Source organism: Triturus cristatus, chromosome 9, assembly GCF_964204655.1.
Source record: "Triturus cristatus chromosome 9, aTriCri1.1, whole genome shotgun sequence".
Lineage (NCBI taxonomy): Eukaryota > Metazoa > Chordata > Amphibia > Caudata > Salamandridae > Triturus > Triturus cristatus.
This window is the reverse complement of record NC_140592.1, coordinates 1,012,998,511-1,013,025,312: the sequence shown is the minus strand read 5'-3', so window position 1 is coordinate 1,013,025,312 and position 26,802 is coordinate 1,012,998,511. Positions and strand designations below refer to the sequence as shown.

General features: G+C 41.4%; 2 pseudogenes; both read right to left on the bottom strand.

The window, feature by feature from the left end:
• Positions 1-2,646: 2,646 nt before the first annotated feature.
• On the bottom strand, positions 2,647-14,341 carry LOC146799224 (uncharacterized; annotated as a pseudogene).
• A 325-nt stretch (positions 14,342-14,666) lies between these two features.
• Positions 14,667-17,152, bottom strand: LOC146799223 (uncharacterized; annotated as a pseudogene).
• Between the last annotated feature and the right edge of the window lie 9,650 nt (positions 17,153-26,802).

The following is a 26,802-nucleotide window of genomic DNA, read 5'->3' as shown; positions in this document are numbered from 1 at the left end:
GCGTCATGGCGCCTATTTTTTCCTTTTTATTTGTGGCCATGGTATACAGGTGCCTCTGGCATTTGTAACTTGGCATCTCTAATAACATCTAGCCAAAAGCTAGCCAGCATGCACTGTGGAGATAGTAATTAACTTTAGCTCAAATCACTGTCATTTGATCGATTTTGAAAGAATGACAGACTAAGAGGGTCAGTTAGAGGTTGGGAGAAATGTGCAACTGTCAAAAAATGGTGGATGGATCACTCTGCAAATCTTGTGGTTCCCCAGCTCGTTTGAAGATGAGGGACCAAAGTTGGCTCCGCCATCAGAAACCTCTGACCTGACAGCCATCTACCACAGAGACGTCAGGTAAGTGACTGTTTTCCTGCCATGGTTAGGGCCGGGCGACCATCACTTGTTTTCCATACCCACTCCAGCCATGTAAGACAAGGCTGTATTGGGTAAGGAAATTACACAGTGGCTCCAAAACGTAATGAAAAAGCTCCCTGTGCTTGAAGGTACAGTTGTTTTGCTCTGCAAGAACAAGCTCATGCTATGAGAGTTTTAATGGCTACGCTATAAGCACAGATATCCCCACCAGGGAAGAAACCTTTATTACGCATTAAAGAGATACAAACAAGGGCCTACAACCACAAGGGGCGGCCGCTAGAAAGCTCGGGAGCCAGCAAGGTAACTCCATACATTCAAATGAGTCAGAAGCAAGAGCTCCCGAAAGTTCGAAAGCACATATAACAGGCCGCGGCCATAGTCCAAGGGCGATCGAAAAGGACGGTTTCACATTTTCTAAAAAAAAGAAAGAAAAATAAACCCACAATAACACACAAACAAGGCAATGAGAGTCCGAAATAGCAGCGTGCGCTCCCCAGGACGGGGGAAGATCCACATTATCTAGAATAACTCTTGACAGGAGGTGGTAGTGGGGGGCGGCGGAGAAGAGGACAAAGCATGCACAATTACGTAGAATGTGCGGCTAGGGGGACAAAGCGACGTCGACCTCTCGCGGCAGAGGCGGAGCGCAGATATTCCCACAATAGGAATTCCATGGACCCCACACCTTAGTCCACCTCCCAGGCTTGCCTCTCGCCACATACACCCTCTTCTCCCTGAACATACACCAATCCATATTCTCCTTCCATACCGAAATCGTAGGCGGCCTAGGGGAACCCCACAACTGTGCGATATTACGCTTAGCCACCATGTACCCCAAAGTCACCCACTGCGTCTGCGCCGCATTATAGTCATTTGGTTCCCAGACATTCAGCAAACACTTCCTGGCCTCTGGGAACAAAGCGACATGCGTGACTTCCTCCATTACAGTATGTACCCCGTTCCAAAATCGTACAACCTCCGAACATTCCCATAGGATATGAAGAAAGGTACCCAACAAGCTACAGCCACGCTTACACAGTCCATCCCTCGAATAACCCATACGTATCAAACCAGGCCCTGTGACATACACTCTATGGAGTATCTTCAGCTGCACAAATCTAAGGCGGGCCGGGATCGCCACCTCTTTCGGGGAGGCCACCGCCGATACCCAATCCTCATAGTCCAGTTCCAATCCGTCGGCCGTCCACGCCTCCCGCAGATGGGTCAGCAAGTCCGTACGATCATTAATAAGTTGGAGCTATAACTTTTGCTGATCTAGCAGGCCAATGAACAACGAGGCTATAGCTTTCGCTGATCAAGCAAGCCAGTGAACAACATGCTAGGTTGTACACGGGGACCTAAGTCAGCTCCATTAAGGTTTGAGACCCTCTAATATCCTATAGCGCATGCAACTACAGCGAGCAAATTCACTAGTTGTCAAACACACTTTGAAGTGTTCGTTGTCAATGGGACCTGCTGTGCCAGTGGCTGTGATATCGTAGAAATATAAGAAGTAACAGAAAAGGAGGAAATGGAAATCAAAGAAGGCAGAAAGCAATAGAAGGAAGGAAGGTGTTGGAGAAAAATCTATTAATAAAGAAAGGCAGAACCATTTTACATCATAATATGGGTTTAATCAATCAATAAATTGGGAAACTCAGCCAGTCTCAAACAAAGACCACAGTCTGAAGTTCAAAGTTCTGGATTACACACAGTAGTATATATACTAAAATAGCCACACACAAAAACACGGGTTACAAATTCCTCCATGATGCAAATAGCATGCTGAGCAGATACGATTTTGCCAAAACATGTACATATTTTCAAGAATTGTGTACATGCCCATGTTTAGCAGAAGCCCCCTCTTTTGGATTTTTATTTTAGTTCTCAGAATAAGGGTGAGATAACATGGAAAAAAAATAGTTTTTCTTTAAGCAAGTGATTATCTCTTGTTTTACGTCAGTGGGCCCAACCCAGCCTATCTGACTTTATCATATTCTCAACAGGCTTGGACTAAGGTAGAATCCACCCTTGTTTACAGCTTTTACTCAGTGCTCCATGACAATGCAAAAAAAACAATTTCTACTGTTGGCTTCTCATTGTGTTTATTTAACAGATAACTATCCCACACCTGAAATGTTTGTATTGGGGTTTGGGTTTTTATATTTGTGTGTATGTGTCTATAAAATGTATTTCCTATTATTTCCCTACATCAGCCCCCCCTTTAGTTGATTCTTCAACTATTTTTTCCACCTTCCCATCTACTAGGGGATCATGTTATGCTCCCTCGACATCCTTAATGCTTTGCCTAACCAAAAAGGCTCTTCCCATTTTAACTGTCATCCTTTTACAACATGGTATTATTACATGACAAATAAGACACGTCAAGAGCAATATTGCTATAAAAGGCAACAAGGTCTTAAACAACCCCGACATCCAGGACGGCACCCATTCAAACCAGCCCTCGAACCATCCATCAGTGGCACCCCTGCAATGTCTGAATGGCCCAAGTCAATGTCCCATTGTCCGCATCGTTGTCCAGCAGATAGGTACAGCAGGCTGACCCAATCTTCTTACACACCCCTCCTTTCATGGCCGTCAGTAAGTCCAGTACATATCTGTGCTGCATTATAATCTGTCTAAGGGCTTGGAGTTCTTCCTTGATAGCACTGAATCCTTCTTCAGTTGCATTACTTGTCTTCATTAACTCCCAGTGCGTCACTTGCAGACAGCGAGCAGTTGCTTTTGCCTGAACAAATGGTAGGATGCTCCCAAAAAGAGCTGGGCATCGTTGAATAGTCTGTATTCCTGTGGAACTTCTTTCCAAACTGTTGTGCCATAGTATTCTGCAGTTCTTTTTATCTGGTGCTGATGAAGCAAGGTTGTTGGATGGCCCATGGTATGGTCATGTAACTCGGAGATGTTCACACCTGGTATCACCAGGGAGGTGGTGTATAGAGTCACGAGGGAGAAGAGGCCATTCCAGTAGTTGCATGTGGAGCCGGGCCCCACACATCCAATAGTGATCCATCAGGCTAGAGGTGACACCCTGCATATCGGCATTGTAGGTGGTCATCTTGCAGTTGAGGTTGCGCCCCACCCTTACTGTCCCGTTTCCTCTGAAACAAAGAGAAAACTAAACGGTGTTACTTTCATTGCTATTCTAGGGTGAGTGGTAATTCCTCTCCATGTATATCTCTGTATGTTTGCATCCCATATTTCTTGACACTGACCTATTATCTTATCAAATCTTATGTGACCTTTTATGTCGGTACCTTCCCATAATGATATTGCTCTACATGTGAACTTGGCTCCCGTGTGCCATTTGTCATGGGCAAATACTGATCCCGTAATGCTAAGACCTGGTGTGCTCGCACAATCAGGGTGGTAGAGAGTTAGCTAAATAGTTACTGCATACGGACAATGGGTAAGACCTTAAAAAAATCCCTCTGTGTAATACCCCTTTTCCCCCACATTGTATATGCCCTCTTTTGCCCTGCTTTCTTCATTCTTGATATCTCTTTTTTTATGTCTTGTATTTCTGTCAGAACTTGTAGGACTTCAGGGGTGGTGTCAAATCTAGTTGTGTTAACTCGTGCAGTTACAAGGCTAATATGAGTTGAATGTAGCTGTGCTTTTATTCTGCATAAAAAGAGGTGCAGGAGACAGCGTGTAATATTTGGGGATAGATCTTTAGGGAGATGCAATTTATCCACTGCAGCAGCTGGGGGACAATGGAGTATACATAACAGCTGGTGTTGGATGTGCCTATACTATGCATGTGCTGGTACCACATATTCTCAAATAAAGCAGTATGGAGAGGGTGTTGGTCAGTCCTTTGTCAACAGTTCTGCGCATGTGTGTAATAGTTGATGTAGGATCAAAGGAATAAAAATGCACTAGGGCCAAGAATAGCAGTATTAATGCACCAAGAAGCAAAAAAAGCAAAAAATTTATAAGTGAAAAGAAGTATTGTCTATAGTTGGAACAATAGAGGGAGGCTTTACTCTGGGTGCTTCTCCTGCCACCCCCTCTTTTTCCTGCTCGGTGTCCGAAGGGATGGATGGCATGGTCAGGGCTAGGCGGATGTCTGTTAAATGAAACAATGGTTTGTGGCCTTGGATTTTCACCGCTGTCATCGTGCTTTCAGTCACAGGGAAGGATCCATTAAATCTGCTATCCTTCCACTTTCGTGCAAAATTTTGTATGCAAACTAATGTTCCCAATGGCATTGGAGTCTGTTGGTCATCTACAGGAGGTGAATGGGTGTGCTTGTCAGCTGTACGTGTGGCCTCACTCAGACATATATACATTCATTTACTGTGTAAAACTTCAGGGGAACTCTCAGTCTTTAACTTATGTCTAGTTGAAAGCACAAATGTGTTCATTGTTCTGCCTGTCACAATTTGATGAGGAGTCAAATGGTCATCTGATCTTGGGTGTTTCTCAAGGCAAACAGTGCTAGTGGGAGAGAGAACAATCATCTCATTTTCAATGTCACACATAGTTTACTTATTTTATTCTTGAGGAGGCTAATAAGGCATTCCACAATACCATTGCTTTGGGGATGAAAAGCTGAAGACAGTTTGTACATTGTTCCCAACAAGGTGGTAAGACATTATTGACAAAGTGGGTACCATTGTCGGTTCTGATCCCCTCAGGAATGCCCCACCATGGTATTACCTCGCGGATCAGAAAATTAGCAGTAGACTTGGCAACACAGTGGAAACAAGGCCCTGCTTCGATCCATCTTGAAAATGGGCAGACTACAACTATGAGGTAGTGGTAATTATTGCATCTGTCATTCATAGCAATATAGTCAATGTGCAGTTCCTTAAGCGGTCCTTGTGGTCGGGGTATTGTGGAAGCTATTACCTTAACGGTGGGACTTGGTGAATACGGCTGGCACACCGTACAGGTGTGTAAATACATTGTAATCATCTCATGTAGGTTGGGGCAAATCAATCCTGGCAGTATGTGAAGGAAGATGTAACTGGTTTAGAGCTATCAGAAACAATGCTTGGGGCATGACAGATATAACAAGGCTCAGGCTGAGCCGAAACGTTATGGCGACTAGCACGCAAGAAATCTAATAAACATTTGCGCTGGAATTGAGGTCCGTGTCTGTACTGTTTGGGGCAGGCGCCAGAAGTGGGCAGCCTCGATGGGGAAACGGAAGCTGTGGATATATATATATATGTATATATTAATAGAACAAATAATGTCGCACTTCCGTAATAAAACCCTTGGAATCAGTATTACTGAAGTGCAACATCATTTGTTCTATTAATGCGAAGTTTGAGGCTGGATTCCGCCCATTAAAGATGTGAGCACCAGGTGATTGAGCGCGCTGTCTTGAGGAATCGAGTAGTATTGAAAATATATATATATATCTACCAGTACAATTCAGTCGCGATGGACCCATGAAATTAGTGACAGCGGGCTGTGGTGGGGTAGCGAGCCCCTCAAATAAAGAAACCATGTCATCTCCTCCATCTTCTTAAAACAGCACACCACAGCCCCAAAATGCTTTCAAACAGGTTTATTTAGCCAATGCAACTCTTTTTTTTGTTGCTTTCAAGCAGGTTTATTTAGCCAATGCAACTGAATGCGTTTCGGAGAACAAGTCTCCTTGATCACGAGTAACATAGTTGCAGCCTGCTGCGATTTAAATAAACATCACGTGTTGTTGTGGTATAATAAACAGACTTCATTAATCACAGAAAACCAATACATGTTGCCATATACAAACTCAATATTATCGTCATATTGATTGCTATTAATGTTGTGGCGACTGCGGTAAACATTCCTTCAATATATGCGACATAAACATTTTTGACAGCAGTTGGTTCAGTTTCAATCACTTGACTTAGCGAGCGTGAATGTGTCTATTCGTGGCTAAACTTTTTTCTTTCAACCTGAGATAACTTTATTGTTCTCGGTTGAAAACACAATCTCGCCGTCTTGCCATAAAAAAGCATGCAAGCGCGCCTGGGTTTGATGCGCCCTCCCGTCATCAGGTCACCCATATTTCTATTGTATCATGCCTGCAACATACGCCAGAAAAATAAATCCTGGTTTGGCTTACGACATCTCCAAACCAATAAGCAGTGTCTCAACCCGTCCGTTCACGGGAAATACAAAACTTATATATATTTTATGGAGTGGGTGTTACAATTCTGCCCTTGTGGGCATATTGTCATAGGCTCTACCAAGTGGCTGCCTTCCTAACGGTCATGGGTAAAAATGTATTCCTAGCGCTGGTGCGCTTAATATCATATGTGGCCACATTCTCACCGGTCAACCGCTTCATTGCTTCAACTTTCATAATGTTCACCTCAATGAAGTTGGTGTACAACTTTCAACATTCATTGTCCAGGTGGATATTGTCGTCTTCTATGGGTTTCAATTATCTCTATTGGTCATAGTGAATCATCTGCATCCATTACCAGTTGCTCAAAATGCTTTCATTAGCCTCACAATATTTGTAAGGAGATCTGCAAAAGATATGGAAGAGGTGTGGTGCAACAGCCAGGGTGCCTGACTCCAGACCACTGGGCTCACAGTTCGATCGCCGGCGGCAGGTTAGCCCAGCACCATGTGACTCTGGGCAATAGCTCGCTGAATCTTCCCGAAGGTCCCCAGTGCCGGAACACCTCTCCAGAGGTAGCTGTGTGCTTTACAAATGCTGGTATTTCATATACAAGAGATACCAATTAACCGTCAAGTGCAAAAGAACAGCATAATAAGTGCCACAAATAAAATACTAAAAACCAATATTGAGAGAGTAAAAACATCATAAAATATTACATGTTCTTGTTTGTTATGCGGCTTCACTAAGTACTTTTAGTGACTGAATAGCTATTATTCCAGATGTAATGATAATTCTTCATCATTGTTATGTCCTGATGGGTACATAGTGCGATATTCAATTATCATCCTTGACTCCAGGCGCCTGAGTTCTAGCACTCTATCACCCCCACCTCTCTCTTATTGGGATGGTTTCCAGTACACAAAATGATAACAAGTTGCTATTCTGATTGTGCTGCGTCTTAAAATGTCAGGCCATGGGATACAGTTTATCATTGTTTTTAATCGCCCTTAAATGTTCAAGGACCCTCTTCTTAGCTTTATGTATCGTGCTCCCAATGAAGTATTTTTCACATGGGCATTTGAGGGCATAAACTGCATGGTCAGTGTTACACGAAACATTTTTTGGAATTATGAATGGCTGACTCTCAGGGGACAGTCTGACCTTTTTGCAATTGCCGCTGTATTTACATGCGTTGCACTTGCCACATACACAAAATCCTTGTATAGTAACAGAAAACCTCGGCACTCCAGAATAGTTGCAAGTAGTTTAATTAAAAGTAAAGTCACATAACGCCAACGCGTTTCAGTACTTCCTAGCACCTTTGTCACGATGTTGTACATTTCACAACAATCTCTTTTTATGCATACTGTCAGTGCGAGTGATTCAATAAACAGCATAGACATAAACAGAGGACTTTTTCATTGCATTCTCGCGGCCATCTTGGAACATGTTCGTATAAGTAGCGAACATCCTTACCGATTCATAATTCACACAATTAGTGTCAGCCATAGAAAAGGGGGGGGGCATTATATCCATGTGTCAGGTATTGCCCACTAGGGCAAGGTTGTGATTATAACAATATGTGACGCTACTTGTATCCCAGGTCAAACTGGACCGTGCAGGTACTGCTTAGGGAAATTTCTGAGCAGATCTTGGGAATGATAAGTAGGCATATTCTTCTCACACCGTATAATAAGGGTGAACTTATATGAGCATATTCCTAGATGTACCACATGGATATAACGCCCCCCTCTTTTCGAACACATGGTAATTGGGCTACCTCACTTTTCTGTCATTTCCCTTGGGATACAATATGAGTTGTAATATTTATTGTTACGTTTATTATGACATAGAAGCAGATATTTGTACTTGATACTACAAGTTATCCATTGTGGGCTAATAATTGTTATTATGTAGTAATGATACTTCTTCTATGGCTGACACTAATTGTTTGAATTATGATTCGTAATGGATGTTCGCTACTTATACGAACATGTTCCAAGATGGCCGTGAGAATGCAATGAAAAAGTCCTCTGTTTATGTTTATGATCTTTATTGAATCACTCGCACTGACAGTATGCATGAAAAGAGATTGTTGTGAAATGTATGACGTCATTACAAAGGTGCTAGGAAGCACCACAACGCGGTGGCGTTATGTGACTCTACTTTTGATTAAACTACTTGTAACTATTCTGGAGTGCCTAGGTTTTCTGTTACCACGCACAAGGCGTTTTGAAAGCATTTTCAGCAGTGCGCGGCGAAGCGCTGCATACTTGCCACCACCGGCATTCAGGCAGCCGGAAGGAAACTCGCCGACACCCTAAGATCTCACCTTTCATTGTTTCCCAATCGATGGGGCACGACGTGCTCATACTTTTGTAATTTTGAAAGAAAGCTAATTCTGAGAGCGGAAATGCTTCAGCTACAGTGGGAGGTCAGGGAGTCTACTGTGCTGTGAAACTGAAAGTGAAGCATTCAGCTCTCGGAATTAAGCGTCCCAGGATAGTCAGCTTTTCACAGAAAGGAGGCAAAGTTTCTTGTTAAATTACATAAGTATTGGCCTTCCATACACTCTGGGTTTTCTTTCAAAATTACAAAGTGCACATTTAATATAGCCATTTTTCATGCTTGTTTAATACATTTTACTCAAAGAGAACAATTTTAAGGCAGATCTTTCTGTATAATAGGCTGAAAACAAATGGATTAGGGGACAAATGAAGGGCAGTTGGCTCATTCTACTGTGCGGTTTGGCAGCTGAGGTTCCCACACATGAGAGACTGTAATCAATTAAGTGACTACCATTTTATTTTTACCAAGTGAATGGAATTCAAGTGGAAATGGTGCTGGGACCCTCAGAAGGCAAATAAAAGAAAGTGAGAACTATGAAGAAGGCCATTCTCGTCAGTGACAAGGTTGATATTCTTTGAGCATGCGAACCTGAACCTGAATATTCAATATCTTTTTTTTAACATTTACATGCACAGATTGTGCCATGCTCATTTTGTGCCAGCAGCAAATGTACAGCTATGTGAATTGCAAGTGTGGCTAGTTAACACAATTTGTTGCTATCGCATTTTGCTCCCAAATAAATGCTTCATCGCGATCCCGCAACAAAGTGATTGAAAGGTAGGATGTCTCCAGTCTTGCGGAAAGGCAGAAGAGAGTGTTTGATGATGGGAATTTACGGCAGCCTTTCCATGCCCTTGTCGAACTGAAGGCTTTTTAGCAATGTGCGCAACTCACGCCTTATATTTATTTCTTACTTTAGGACCTTTGTAAAGCGCCACTTGTCACCTGACTGAATAATGTCTACACTTTATGCGGCATTCAATTATATAGTAATGCAATTGGCAATGAACAAAAGCGACAACATGATAAACGTTGCAGCACAAAGGCGCCTGTGGTAACTGGGCCAAGGGTGGTTCTGGGGCAAAGGGTGATCTTACGAAGAGGGCTTCCAACTAGTCCATTCCTGACCTGACTCCACATGTGGGCAGTGCTTCCTTTATATCGGAGGTGGCAGGTGGTGGCTCCCAGTACTCATTTTTAGTGACCAAGAATTCTTTTTCAGCATCCAACTCTGACCTAGAGCAAGAGAGGCCAAAGCAGAATAGGGAGAAAGAAAAAGGACAAGAAAGCTGTGAAACAAGAGAGAAAATGATAAAGCAGAGATGAAAAACCACCTGCAAGAATGAGACAGAGGCAGAAATAAGAGGGTGGAGGAAGAAGGAGGCGTGTGTTGGTTCGTTCAAGACCCGGCAGTCCTGGTATACAGCCATCTTGGCAAATGCCAGTGCTGGCAGAAGTGATGTAATAAAAGCTTTGGCCCCTGTACTTTTTTTTAATGTTACCATAAATCCTTTCAGCCTCTAACAATCTTTTCTACTCTCTGCCTAGACCCACTCCCTGGAGGCTCACACATCAGTTGAGGCAGGTGCAGGCAAGCGCGGGGGGGGGGGGGAGGTGAGCGGCACGGGGGGACCTAATAGGTTTTATTTATTTATTTAATTTGGCTTATTCTATAGTCTGTCGACTTCACCGCCGCGCCCCCCCCCGACCGCCGCCTCACCGCGCTTACCTACGCCAGCCGCTGCTGCATTTATATGCATTGCAATGCTGCAAGTTCACTGTACAGCTGGACCCAGATCGATTTGATTACTACAAAGTCTGTCAGACAACATTGCTCCGAAGTAAAATAGGCAACATCATTCAATTTTTATTAGTTCTATTTTTTTAAACATAAGCCTGACATGTGTCCTAAACCCCGACTCAGTACACACGTCCTAAAAAAACAAGTGGGGGGACTAATTAGCATAAGCAATGGGCATTGATGTCACATGACATCATAGGAAGGGATGTCACCACCCTGTGAGATCCTTCTTTTTAAAATAAATGTGCTAGACTTCCTTCCTTGCTTGCTATGGCCACCTCCTTTAAAAGTTGCCCACGTTTTATCAAGACAAAGCCTGCAATTCCATTGGTAACGCTCAACAATTTGAGAAGGTACGACAACAAGTCTGAGACTGAGTGGCTCACTTCCATTTAAAATGTTCATGAAGAGGTTGGTAGGTATTTGCCTGACCTGAGAGTAATTACTTTGGAGGGAAATGGGCTGCTCCAGATAGTACTGTCCCATTATGACTCAACTGCATAAGTAAAACCCTAGTAAAAACAATTTACGCACATTTTATCTTGAACATTTTGATTTGAACTGTGTAATAAACCTCTGTCATTTAACCACACCTGCTTACAAACCTGGAGTTTACTAAACACCCTTACTGTGTTTAACATTATTTGCCGGATATGGCCTGGGACATGTGGATGGCTGTCGATTATGTAGTGTACCAAATTCCAGAAATTTCTGTCAGGTGGCGAGGGGCCCGACATAGAAAACAATTCAGCCAGGGGGGCTCAACGTAAAAAAGTTTGAAGATCTCTGAGATATATATATATATATATATATATATACATATATATATATATATATTCGTAACACTCCCCTTCAACACCAGTAATGCTGACGCTGTGTCTTTGCGCAAAAGTTCTTTAATGTCTGCTGAAAAAGTTAGACTCATTTCGCCTGCCCTGCAGGCTTGCTCACTAGCTACATATATATGAGAAGCCAGAGGATGCACACAGACAGGAACAGAATATCTATCTATATATATGTATCTATATATATTCTGCGTTTCTCCACTCCCTTCTGTAGCTGTCCCCAAAAGACTGGCGCACGGACGCCAAATAAGTGCATAAATGTCCTTTTATTTTTCTTTAGCAGCAAATCCCCATTAAGCGTTTCAACCCCGGAGGGCCTTGATCATCTATCTATCTATCTATCTATCTATCTATCTATCTATCTATCTATCTATCTATCTATCTATCTATCTATCTATCTATCTATCTATCTATCTATCTATCTATCTATCTATCTATCTATCTATCTATCTATCTATCTATACACACACGTGAATATATATATATATTGTTCCTGTCTGTGTGCATCCTCTGGCTTCCCACAACTGTTTCTCATGCTCTGAGGCACTTTCTGGAATCACTCGAAGGTGCAGGTAAGCTGTCTCAGTGTAATGTCTTGATGCATCCAAAGGGTCTGATGGTGTTGATGTGTCACTAGCTGTCAAAACTGTGATGTGTGTATCACTAAGGGGGCATTTTGCTGCATCTTTGCCTGCCCAATCAGCCAGGGTGTTTCAGCAGGATACAAAATACTGAACACTAGTGTAGGCTGCGCACTTCACCACTGCAACTGCATGTGGCAGTGTTAAGGCTTGTATCAAGTCCTCCAAGAGAGGACAGTGCATGACGGGACTTCCATCAGACTTGAGGAATAAGCGTCTGCTCCACCGCATGCTGCTAGTGTGCACCGTCATGGTAACATAGGCTGAACCAGAATATACTGTTATTGTTTCTACTCCTCCTTGTTTTAGGGCCGGCACTAATGCTACTAAATAAGCAGCCTGGGCTGAATGAAGGGCCGCTACTAAAGCTACTAATTCAGCAGCCTGGGCTGAATAAAGGGCCGCTACTAAAGCTACTAATTCAGCAGCCTGGGCTGAATACTGGGGTGGCAAAGTTATCTGTTCTGTTACCTGTAGTGTGTCTAAAGAGTCAGTCTGCATTGCTCAGACCACTGAGGCACCTGTATGCATTTCTCCTGCATCCTGGTCTATTGTGGAAGACTCATACACCATATATAACATGCTACCCAGAACGTGGTCTTCTGTTACTTGGCTACACTCATCTGGTGTATATGTGGCACAGTCATGGACATCATCATCTGTGTCTGAAATGGGGTGTGCAAAGAAGGTAGCAGGGTTGACTGTGTGACATTTAACTACCTTCAGGGATGGCAATGATAATATTATTTCAGAGACGGATACTTTCTGTGTTGTCAGTGTCTTTTAAGCTTTCTGAATGATTGCAAACACTACATGTTCAGCATACAGTGTCAGAGGTGCACCCGTTACAATGGGGGTACTTTTCTTGACTGCAAAGGTTGATGGAGCGACCGCTTGTTCACAAGAGTAATGGCTTTTCATGACACAATCAAGTATGGGATTGGCTTGATAATAAAGTACTGGAATCAAAAACCCATTGTCTGACATTATTACACAAGGCAAGGAATTTCTGCATTCCAGTTGTCCCAAGTATTGGATTTCTTCCTGACAGTCCTGCAATTTGTCCCAGTCCACCTTGTATCCTCTTTGAGCGAGGGTGCACAACAGGGACACAGTGTCTTTTCTGCACTGGTCTTCTGTCAGACCACAGATCAATAGGTCATCTACATACTGCAACACTGTGCTACCACAATGAAAATTAGTGAGGTCATTCTTGACGGTCCTATTAAAGATGCTAGGGGACTCGCAGAACCCTTGAAGTAATCTAGAATAGAGGTACTGAGAATTGCGATAGGAAAATACAGTCAAATAGTGACTGCTGGGATGCTAAAGAACACATCCTTAAGTCTATGACTGAAAAGTATTTAGCATCTTGGGGTACATTGTAAGGAAGACAGAAGGGTCAGCACTACATGGAATTCTGGTATCACTATTTCATTAATAGGGCGCAGGTCTTGAATCATACACCATGAGTTCCCTCGGCCTTCTTGACAGGGTAAATTGGGGAGTTGCAGGGGTATACACCTGGGTATATGACTCCCTGCTCCACCAGTGCCTGTACAACAGACGCAATGCCCTCCTCAGTTTCTTTGGATAGATGGTATTGTCTCACTCTTGGCAGTATTGCTCCTTCCTTCAGGGTTGTTCTAAATGGTACTGCTGTGCAGATAAGGCCTACATCATGGGGGCCTTTTGTCCACAAATTAAAGGGAACCTTCACAAGGTCATTGACTTTGATAGGACTGGAGAAATGTCTTGGTACTGCAGGCCTTATCTCCAGTGTGGTGCGTAGGGGTACACTGTCTTGGAAAACAATCTCTGTTCTTCTGGGGTCACCAACAAGTAACTGGTCATCTGATATGTCTGCCACCTGCATGCTGGGATAATAAAAGATTACATATTCCCACATTGCACAAGTGTGGTCACTTGCCATCAGTGTCCCATAGGTGGGAGACACTTCCAGAGCTTCTATTTCCAGAATAAAGTATTTGTCTAATGCTTCAGAATAGGGTCCCTGCCGTCAGAAGAGAAAGTTCTTAGATAATTCAACTAATTTGCCTGTCAATTCCGATGTGTCTGCTATAATAGTGTACATTGTTGTAGTGAAGGCTAAAAGGTCTGTGGGTCTAGCCCTAACCTACTCACAGCCTAAAAGGTGTGTTACCATAGTCATGATGCATGTACGAGATGCTCCTGGTGTTAAACATATCATAGACCCATCTTCTTCAAACTGAATAGTCATTATTAACTTTGCCATGAGATCATGTCCTACCAAATTAACTGGGGCATTTAGGGAGAATAAGAGACAGCCGTCAACATACCTCTCCCCTATTTCCATCTCCAAAGGTTTCGTGAAAGTAACCCTCGTCACAGCCCCAGAGAGCCCCTGTGTGTCCATTGATAAATTTGACAGTAGGAGCCCCTTTTCCCGGATATGGGACGTAGTGGCCCCAGTGTCGATGAGAAAGGTGTACTCCTTGTCATTTATGGCTACCGTCACAGTGGGTTCCTCGTCTGGTCTGTGGGTCACCGATAAGACTGGACACAAGACTACTCCGCGGGCACCTTCATTGTGCATATTCTTCCGTTTCATTTTGCTGGAATGGGTTCCCTTCCCTGACAATTACCCCTCCTTGTGAGTTCAGGTGCTGCAAGGTGGGCTGAACTGTCTGTTGTGGCCCGTACTGCATTTGAGGCCTGGGTTGCTGTAACTGCTGGGGCTGTATCTGTGGTAGAGGTGGCAATTGCATTTGGGGCTGCGGGAGGTATATCACCTGGGGGCTCATGGCAGGTTGTGCCACAATACCACCAGGTAGTGCCATTTGTTGGCCATATGTCGCCCTTGTCTGGTTGTTGAGTTCATCTTCTTTTTTTAACCTACAATCTCTAATGAAAGGTCCTAGCATCTTGCAATAGTGGCATGTCTGTCCACTCTGGAATGCATTTACTCTAGTTCCCAAAACCTTCCACGCCCTCCTCTTCCATTATTCCTGTTATTGTTTCTATGGGCATACTGGGTGGGTGGCATCAGGATGCCCAGAGAGGGGCACTGCAGCTAACAGGGTGGTGGCAGTGGCAATTCCTCCCTCTGTTTTCATGGCCAACTTCTGCTGGATCAATTTTGCTTCTGCTTTCTCTATTTTATCTTTCTCACTTTTTTCCCTAGCCTGTCTCTTCTTACAGAAATGTATTATGTGTGTCTGTATCTCTGTCCATCGTTTGGCATCTCAGGCCTTTATATGATCTAGTTTGTCCTGCACTTCAGCAGGTAGACCCTTTTTCACTATGTTATAAAACAGTATTGCATTCTGTCCAGTCACGCCCCAACTCTCCCCTACTTCGTGTGTCCATTTTTCCTGCATTCTGCTGAGGATATGGGCTGGATCCTCATTTGACTGCATTGTCTGTGTCATAAGAGACCCAATGTATGGCCTGTATGGATACATTTATCTCAATTGTTTCCAAACAATTCCCCTCACTCTGTTGAAGGGTGCCCCATCACATTTTGGATTGGTCAATGTCACATCCTTTACTACTGCCTTTGTGAACAGCATGTCTTGTCTCTATAAGGGAATGTAGTAATTTGTTATGTCCCCTATTGCAAGAGTAATCCCTGCTGTATGTTTTTCTAAAGCTGCTATCCAATTCTCAGCCCCTTTAGAGAGCAGTGGTAACAGTTTTTAAAGATTTTATTTGTCCATCTGGGGCCATGGTATATACTGAGGCGCTCCTGATCTTTTAAATATCAAGGGCAATTGTGTCAGGACTGTAGACCTATGGCCAGTAAGGTGAAAAGCCATACTTACAAGCACACCTATGCCACACTCATTGACTTTCTTGCATATAGGGATAGTCCCAGTAAGGATCCCCTATGCATTGAGAAATGCACTTTTCTGCATTTGCCAGGTCTCGGGGTTCAAAGGAACCCTCATGCAACCATGGTGTCATCTGTGATGTAAATCCTCCTGTCCAACCCGCTAGGTTGTCAGTAAAAGGGTCAACATTACGCCAACTATTCTCATGTTTTTCTACTATTTCATTGGGTATCAAATCATTGACTAGACACACAGGGAGTACACGTGCCAGATCATTCCTCAGTGTCATCTTTCCTGCTATGCCAAACATTCCCTTTCTCCCATATGGACATGCATGCGCAGCATTGAATGCTAATCTCCTCAGTTTCCATTGCCTTCTTTTTAAAGCTTGTCCTGCCTTATTGCTTTGTTCTCACTCACAGGCATACTGTGACTGTTCCCTGTTACTTTCCTCAAAAAGGGACATTCTGTTGATATGTTCAGTGATGTCATCTAATTCCTTCTCTGATCCTTTGTAGGATATTTCTGATCCCATATCTTCTTCTAGGATGCTTTGTGAAAGGACTGAGTCCTCTGGTCCTCTTTGTTCAATCATATGTGGCCCATTTGGGACCCTACACTGTCCCAGGGGCCCTTCTTCCCCTTTCTGCATTGCTCTTGGGTCTGCCTGTCCATCCTCCTGCATTTCGACCCACTTGCCTACACTATTCTCCTCTGCTCCTGAGTGCATGAATCTCTAGCACCCATGTTCTGGTGTGAAGGCTACCCTTCTTGTCTAATTTGTACTGTTGGGACTTGTTTTAAAAAAAAAATCTTCTTGTTTTCTAGCACCACCTATTCTCTGTGTGACCCATGACCCTTCGTTAAGTGCACCCCCATTTTCCAAGTGGGGGACATCTCATCCTCCAAATGAAGAGTAAATGTGGCATCTACTCTCCCTACGTATTTAGTATTGTTCCCTCTCAACATCTCCTGTGGTGTATACTAGCCATTCTAGGACATGGAGATATACGAAAGTACTCTCCATGTTTAGAAGAAGATTCTGATGGTGGGCTATACTCAGGGTCTGTATATCCCACAGCAGGGGGATATGAAGAGGTGGGTAGTGAGTGCAGTGCGCCAGGTTGCTTCATGTATATGCCCCATACCTTTGCACTATCTAAACTTAATTGCACATCTTGGTAGAGAGGCGGAGGAGCCAAAGGGATGGTCTGAGACTTTATCTTCAACTCTATCATATTTGTTTCACAAAAGACCTTCCATAGGTCTAGTGTGATCTTCCTTTTCTCTAGTTTATTTCCCTTGACTTTCTTTGTAGGAAGGTGGCCACATGTTCTACAGTTGTAATATCAAATGTGCCTTCTTTGGGCCAGGCATCTGCAGGTTTTAATGTTGCTTTATGCTATCTATTCTTTGCAAAATTTATGTATCCTGTCCTTGTCTCCTGAGAACACCTTAACCATGTGTTCTAAAGAAGACCCCATGTCTTTTTAGTGAACTTGATCTTTTGTACTATAGTTTACACTATAAGTGGACTCCTATTACTTCATGGGGTATTTCCAAACTTCACAAACTTTTATTAGGTCGTGAAGTTGAACATCAGATATATTTATCCCTAGACCACGTCCCTCACTACTCCTGGGAGATTGGCCAATTCTTTTTAGATGCCTTGTTGGGAAAACAACTGCGACCGCTTTTATAGATTTTAAAACAAACTCCTGTATTCTAGGTATGCGAAGGTATTACTGGTCTACTAAGGACAGTTCCTTTAGAGAGCACGACAGCCTGACAAAAATGGATAATCACTTGGGGGATCTGTTGTAATTGATTAATTAACTGTTGGGATATTAACCTAATCAGTCAATTACTTTAAACTTTCTTGTATAATGTTGGAACTTATACTTCATAAGAATAGGAAATCTAATTATTATTCCTAAATTATACACTAAATAGCATAAACGTATATACTAACATTATTATGTGGACACATTTCTATCTTATACATACATGTACATACACAGCAAGACTACATTTCAAACTAAGGGAACCAAAACACTACTGCATCAATTCTAAATTACAGACTACGGCAAAGAAAACATTACTGGTCACTTCTCTCTGGATTTGTAGAGAGGACAACTTTTCACTATTTTGCAGAACATACACAGATTACTCAATCTCAAACCCTGTTCTGCCATGTCCCCTTCAACTACATAGTTGAGTCCATAGTATCTTCCGGTCTTATCATCGGAATCACTTAATATTGTGACAATACACAATCTTGCATGCGAAAAATTAAATTATATATTATTGTGAAAATTGCTAATGTCTTTACATATAAAAAGCAACGGACCTCGCACTGTTCCAACCTTAAAAAAAACGCTAAACACCCGAGTCCTACCTGCCCCTTAGAAATGCAGAGACATTTACTGAACGACAGTATCTATTTTACCTTTCAAAGGTGTGCGAGTCACTTCTTGGGGGACAGGCAGTATTCTGGGCTGGCAGTTGGTGAAGTCAAGCAGAGGTCATGCCAATATGTTGGAGGAAAATCTATTAATAAAGTAAGACAGAACAATTTTACACAATAATATGGATTTAATCAATCAATCGGGAAAATCAGCCAGTCTCAAACAGAGACCACAGTCTGAGGTTCATAGTTCTGGATTACACGCAGTAGTATACATACTGCAAAAGCCACACAAAAAACAAGGGTTACAAATTCCTCCATGATACAAATAGCAAGGTGGGCAGATAAGATTTTGCCAAAACATGTAAGTATTTCCATATTTAATACACGCTCGACACTCACCTTGACTAATTCCCGTCACTGACACTCAATATCTTTTGCTGTTTATTGTTTCCCAGTCCTGTGAAGACCCGCAGTGATGTTTTGATATAAACACACAACCTGAATTGGTCGAAACGTCGACGATACTTAAAAGTGCTCCTTACCTCTGTCAGGTTGATTACCCATCTAAGTAAAAGAGGATATCCGCTTGAACTCATTACGATGGAGGCGGTCGTAAACTGAACCTGCCAGAAATTCCGGCTGGATTCCAATGGGCTTGTAGAGCCCATCGGCCAGTCAGAATCCGGCATGTGATCTCAAAGGCGGGCATTTCTGCTCTTGAGATTAAAATGTCGGGTTTCGGCAGCCTTTCCGTTCCGGCCCTTCCGACATGGAAAGGCTGGCGAACTCGACTTTGGAGGCCTCCAGCAGGGCCCTATTAGGTGCACATAAGAGGGTCCCTGATATAGGGGTATGAGAAGAGGAGAGCAGGGAAAGCAACACAATTTAAACAAGGACCTCTTCTCAACAGTTAATTAAACAGTGGGAAATATCTCCACAATCGTCACACAACAACAACCAAGTACCACAGAATTGGATTCACAATTTTATTAATCAAAATATATATATTATTTTTGTATTTATCATTTTATCTTTGAAGACATTCATTTATATGTACAAATAGTCATGTGTTAATTGGGTCACATCACAGTCGGAATTAAACCTGAGACAGAAACAGGACATATATTTTGGCAACAGAGGCAAAATTCATGTTTTATATCAAAACAAACAACCAAACAATACAATAACCCTATACAACAAATATATACATGTAAAAACAGTGATACATTTCATAAATATGTACAATAAAATAGAAATGTAGCCTAGAAGACAACAGACAATAAGCAGAAGACAAAAGCGCCGATGCGCGTTTCGGAGTAGGATCAACAGACCGTAATTTCCTTCGTCAGGGCGCAACAATCCTTTAGCAGTTGGGAAGGGTGTCAGAATAATTCACAACTGATTCCATAGTCTCTTCTCACGAGAGAAAACTTTAGGAAGGCTTTGAGAATTTATAATGATACTTGTATAAACAATCTGTGTAAACAAGGAAAACAACAAATATAAAATAATCTAATTATACGAACAAGCCAGATGCAATCTAAAGTGGAGCCAGCAACACGGTTAAAGAGCCAATAGTTTCCAAAAGTAGGAAAAAGAGTAGAATGGATCACACCAAGTGTACTAGAATAGATGTATCGGTCTTCTACCGGAATATGCAGATGAGGCAAGAGCTATCAACCAGATACAAAAGAATCAGCTGAGAAAAGAAAGATAGATAGAAATAGTGGAAAGAAGAAAATAAAGAAAAATAGAATAGAAAACATCATGAAATAGCACCTACTAGGCAACAAGTAGAATGAGGACACCGCTTAATAAAGGGCCAAGGGCAAATAATGCACTTAATGGGAATACCAATAGGCTGCGAATGAAAAAGGGGAGAAAAGTAAAAAAATATGATATACTAAACAGACTTTATGGACAGACTTTATAGCCTGCCGTGAAGGTAGGAGACTAGTAAAGTGCAGACAAATACGAACCCAAGAACACAGCTGTTTAAATAAGTCCAGCCTATATGTATGGTAATGGTGTTACAGGCGGTCTTGAGATCCTGACGTAGAGTGAAACAACTTGACTCAGAGCACGTATAGGCTGAAGAGAAAGAACGGAAATAATTAAAGAGTGTGGAAAACCGTAGAGACTAATAAAGTAGCGCTAAAGGGGATCCGACTTACGCAAGCATATTTGATTTAAGAAATGTAGGACCGGAAAGCAGATTCATAGTGCGGTCACATATCAGATCAAGAAGTGGATGCAGCGAAGTGCTAGGATAATCCTAAAATGAAGGCAAGAGCTCCAATTAACTGCGAAACAGAATAGATATGTTAGCTACAGCCAATAAAAGCGTAGCTGCTATGCTAATTACCTGAAGGATGTATAACAAAGCCGATAGCGTAAACCATCCGGGGCGGTGTCCGTATCCAAAGACTCTCCGGCTGGAATGTCCAGGGCTGGGGATATATGTATTGAAAAAAGCCCGGGAAAATTACTTTGAGATAGGGGGCGTGAATAACGTACAGCTGAAGGACGTCAGGATGCGCGATGAAAGAAAAAGAATACAAGCGTCAGGCGGAAGCCGCCATATGGGAGGAGGTAAAGAGCTAGGAAGCGCGGTGAAAATGAATAGATTACAGCGTCAGAAAGAGGCCGCCATGTTGAAGGAGGTGAAGAAAAATAAAAATGAATATAAATATAAACAGAGGTAGAAAAGATATAAGTATAAATATATATATAAAGATACAAACGCCTGGAATGAACTACGTTAAGTATTCGTGATTAGGGAAAGGCAGAATAACAAAAAAGCCGCCAAGGGTAATGATACTAGAAAATAGACACACCCGTGGAGATACGGCCGCCAAATAGAATTAAAGCATACACAGATACTTGTGACTTATGAAAGCAGTATTAACAGGAATACTTACAGAATACGAAACATAAGACTCAAGGGAGGCTGGGGATAGCAATGTAAGGAGGGGCAAAATATAAGCAAACAGGCAGAAATAATAAAAATTAAAATAAAAATAAATATAAATAAATGCAGGGGATGGGGGCTGAGTATCATGAGCAGAGAACCTGATCAGGACCAATAGGGAAATAAATAAGCACAAGATTTACAAGAGCGCATTTTCCCAAGGGATGTGTTCATTAAGGCCACAGTCAGCTGTCTTGAGAGTAAACATCCAGAATACTTCTCTTTTTTTCCTTAATGCCTCAATGTTATTATCACTAGGAGTCATTACTTTTTCTACAATGATCCATTTTAAATCTTCAACCTTGTGATTTTCAGCAAGCCAGTGTTCAACTAGAGGGGCCCCTCTACGTTTGTTTCTAATTGAGGATTTATGTTCACTCAATCTTGTTCGAAATTCCCTGCTTGTCTCTCCTATATATCCTTTGCGACAAGGGCAGAGGATAAGGTAGATGACGTTAGATGATCTGCAATTAGTCATTTCAGTAAGGTTAAATTTAAACTTTCCCCATTCCAGAACACTAGATGTAATGGCTGACTCACAGGCGTGGCAACTACCACATCTGTGGTTGCCTAGCACCGGATTACTGCCAGTGATGGATTTTTGTACCCACTTATTGGTGTTACTAAAGTGGGATTTCACTAGAGAATTACGAAGATTCTTGTTGCGGCGGAACGCAAAAATGGGTTTGGGCATGTTATTGTTAGGGTCGCCTGTGTTAAGGATATGCCATTGAGAGCCAATAATATGACGCAATTTGTTGTCAAAGTTAGAGTGGCGAGTAACACATACTAGTTTTTGTTCTTCCGTATGGGTTCTTTGTTGCAAGAGAGCCTCTCTATTATAATACTTGGCTCTTTTGTATGCGTCTCTTATTACTCTATGAGGATATCCTCGTTTGAGTAGTTTGCCTCTAAGGTCATTGGCATGTATTTCAAAGTTGGCCATGGTGGTACAATTCCTACGTAATCTGAGAAATTGACTAAATGGTATGTTGTCTTTTTGATTACGTGGGTGATAACTTTGGTATTGAAGGATGGTGTTTCTTGCCGTGGGTTTGGTGTACAAAGACACCTCAATTTTGCCTTCCATGTTAAGAATCCATATATCTAGAAATTCGATACGTTCCCTACTGATGTTAGCACAGAATTTGAGATGGCTGTCACACAAATTTAACCAAAGAATAAATTCATGGAGTTGTTCTTCTGGGCCTTTCCAAATGAAAAAGATATCGTCAATGAATCTGCTCCAGTGTTGGATATTTTCAAAAAAAGGTGCAATTTCATTGAAGATAAACCGTTCTTCAAACGAACCCATATAGGTGTTAGCTACATTGGGTGCACAGGCTGCTCCCATGCTTACGCCTTGGATTTGTTTATAGATAGTTTTATCAAATTCAAAGTAGTTTTCATTAAGTACGATAGCTAGACATTCCAGAATAAAGAGTATGTCTTCCGTGCCGCTATTCTTTTCCAATGATCTTTTAACCGCCTCTAAGGCTCCTTTCTGAGGAACATTTGTGTATAAGGCTTCTATGTCCATAGAAACCAAAAAGTCTGTGTGGGAATTAAACATGAGTCCCTCAATTTTACTTATGAGGTGGCCCGTATCCTTGATGTACCCTGGGAGGATACTGACTAATGGATTTAAGAATTTGTCTACGTATTTGGATAATGGTTCTGTGATGGATCCAATAGTGGATACAATAGGTCTGTATGGGGGATTTGTAGTGTTTTTATGCATTTTTGGTACTCCATAGAGAACCGGAATGTTGAAGTACTGTTTATTAAGGTAATCAAATTCTTGTTGACAGATAGAGCCTCTGTCCAGAGCTCGCTGAGTAATTACAAGTATTTCCTCTTTTATTCTATTGCTCGGATATGAATTGACTTTATGGTAATGTTCAGGAACTTGTAGCATTTGAAGTATTTGTGTTTTATAGTCTGAACTATCAATTAAAACAATCCCGCCGCCCTTATCACATGGTTTAATGGTGATTTGTTGATTAGATGATAAATCTTTCAGAGCTTTATATTCCTTATAGTTCAAATTGAATATAGGTTTAGGTACAAATTTGATAGAATTTTGTATTTTAGAATAAACACTCTTCTCGAAAATACTGACTTCTGGGCCAACTTGATCTAAAGATGGGGTAAAACTAGAATCCGGGCGTAATCCCGTTCTATTGTTGGTCTGAGTGGGAGTTATTTGAGAGAAGAATTTTTTAAGCCTAATTTTTCTGAAAAAGGCCTGTAGGTCTTGATTAAGTTCAAATTTGTTGAGTGTGGTGGTCGGGACAAAAGATAGCCCACGAGATAGCAAATTAAGGGCATAGTTGTCAAGTACAGACTGTGATAAATTGAAAATGGGTATAGTTTCCATATTATTGGAGTAAGTTATTGTCTCCAATATTGGTTCCTTCTCGTTTGGAGATATTGTGGTTGATTCTCCGAGTATTGGTAGTGGTGTTCTGGATATTGATATTGGCCCCTTCCTTGGCCTCTGTATCTGGATCTTGGTGTCCCCCTGCGGTTCCCCAAAAAACGGTTACCTCTATTGGAGTTTTCAAACGGAGTTCTCCTATTGCTTATAGCTCCTGATGGTCCCGGGGCGCTATCACTATCCGATCCGGAAGTCTTCTAGGCTACATTTCTATTTTATTGTACATATTTATGAAATGTATCACTGTTTTTACATGTATATTTTTGTTGTATAGGGTTATTGTATTGTTTGGTTGTTTGTTTTGATATAAAACATGAATTTTGCCTCTGTTGCCAAAATATATGTCCTGTTTCTGTCTCACGTTTAATTCCGACTGTGATGTGACCCAATTAACACATGACTATTTGTACATATAAATGAATGTCTTCAAAGATAAAATGATAAATACAAAAATAATATATATATTTTGATTAATAAAATTGTGAATCCAATTCTGTGGTACTTGGTTGTTGTTGTGTGACGATTGTGGAGATATTTCCCACTGTTTAATTAACTGTTGAGAAGAGGTCCTTGTTTAAATTGTGTTGCTTTCCCTGCTCTCCTCTTCTCATACCCCTATATCAGGGACCCTCTTATGTTCATTTAGTTTTCCCAGCACGTTGCTGTGAGGGTTATAGGTTGTGTTGTTCTCTATTTTGGAGCCTGTTTAGTATCACTTCTTTATTGTTTTTTAAACACTATTTATCTCTTTTTGTGCACCTATTTTTCATGTATACATTTTTTCATATTTTCTGGTAGTCTTTTCCGTAGACCACGCCACATCCCTCTTCTTTATATTCTCTTATTGTTCCATTTCATTGCTATATCCCCCTGGGTGTATATCTTCCCTCTCCTTATGGATAGCATCAAAACATTTGGATTTAGTGATGAAGACTTTTCGAAACTACTAGGACAAGACACTTTTTCTGATCGTCCATTTACATTTAATAAAACCAATAACGATGAATGGCTTAAATTATTAAACCTCAAAAAGAAAGCAAAAAGAACGGAATCTCATGCAGATTTTATGCTCCAATACCTTAGAGCAGGAGTCATACCAAATGGCCTTAGCATAAGAAATATACCAGGCTTGTTCGTGGAAATTAGAAAATTCCTTGAAAAATGGTCACTAATTGCGAATAGATGCTCGAGAGATCTTATGATCCTCATTATCAAAACAGCTCGGGAAGTAGTAGATTCCCTATTTAAAGAAATAGCAGAAATAGAGGAACTACTCAAGAAAAACAACCCAGTAGAAGATGCAAAGAAAAAACTAGAGGAAGTCAATTCTGAACTTAACTCCTTTAGTGAATATCTTGTCAAAAAGAAAACAGAAAAACTTAAAAAGGATATACGCTATTTTTCAGAGGAAAGGGTATACCCCTACTTAGGAGCCCAAAATTACAATACAGGAAAGGAACAAAGTCAACAAGCAGATTACCAATTTTGGACTAACAAAAAGATACTTACATTCTCCGACACTTCCGGATCGGATAGTGATAGCGCCCCGGGACCATCAGGAGCTATAAGCAATAGGAGAACTCCGTTTGAAAAATCCAATAGAGGTAACCGTTTTTTGGGGAACCGCAGGGGGACACCAAGATCCAGATACAGAGGCCAAGGAAGGGGCCAATATCAATATCCAGAACACCACTACCAATACTCGGAGAATCAACCACAATATCTCCAAACGAGAAGGAACCAATATTGGAGACAATAACTTACTCCAATAATATGGAAACTATACCCATTTTCAATTTATCACAGTCTGTACTTGACAATTATGCCCTTAATTTGCTAACTCGTGGGCTATCTTTTGTCCCGACCACCACACTCAACAAATTTGAACTTAATCAAGACCTACAGGCCTTTTTCAGAAAAATTAGGCTTAAAAAATTCTTCTCTCAAATAACTCCCACTCAGACCAACAATAGAACGGGATTACGCCCGGATTCTAGTTTTACCCCATCTTTAGATCAAGTTGGCCCAGAAGTCAGTATTTTCGAAAAGAGTGTTTATTCTAAAATACAAAATTCTATCAAATTTGTACCTAAACCTATATTCAATTTGAACTATAAGGAATATAAAGCTCTGAAAGATTTATCATCTAATCAACAAATCACCATTAAACCGTGTGATAAGGGCGGCGGGATTGTTTTAATTGATAGTTCAGACTATAAAACACAAATACTTAAAATGCTACAAGTTCCTGAACATTACCATAAAGTCAATTCATATCCGAACAATAGAATAAAAGAGGAAATACTTGTAATTACTCAGCGAGCTCTGGACAGAGGCTCTATCTGTCAACAAGAATTTGATTACCTTAATAAACAGTACTTCAACATTCCGGTTCTCTATGGAGTACCAAAAATGCATAAAAACACTACAAATCCCCCATACAGACCTATTGTATCCACTATTGGATCCATCACAGAACCATTATCCAAATACGTAGACAAATTCTTAAATCCATTAGTCAGTATCCTCCCAGGGTACATCAAGGATACGGGCCACCTCATAAGTAAAATTGAGGGACTCATGTTTAATTCCCACACAGACTTTTTGGTTTCTATGGACATAGAAGCCTTATACACAAATGTTCCTCAGAAAGGAGCCTTAGAGGCGGTTAAAAGATCAATGGAAAAGAATAGCGGCACGGAAGACATACTCTTTATTCTGGAATGTCTAGCTATCGTACTTAATGAAAACTACTTTGAATTTGATAAAACTATCTATAAACAAATCCAAGGCGTAAGCATGGGAGCAGCCTGTGCACCCAATGTAGCTAACACCTATATGGGTTCGTTTGAAGAACGGTTTATCTTCAATGAAATTGCACCTTTTTTTGAAAATATCCAACACTGGAGCAGATTCATTGACGATATCTTTTTCATTTGGAAAGGCCCAGAAGAACAACTCCATGAATTTATTCTTTGGTTAAATTTGTGTGACAGCCATCTCAAATTCTGTGCTAACATCAGTAGGGAACGTATCGAATTTCTAGATATATGGATTCTTAACATGG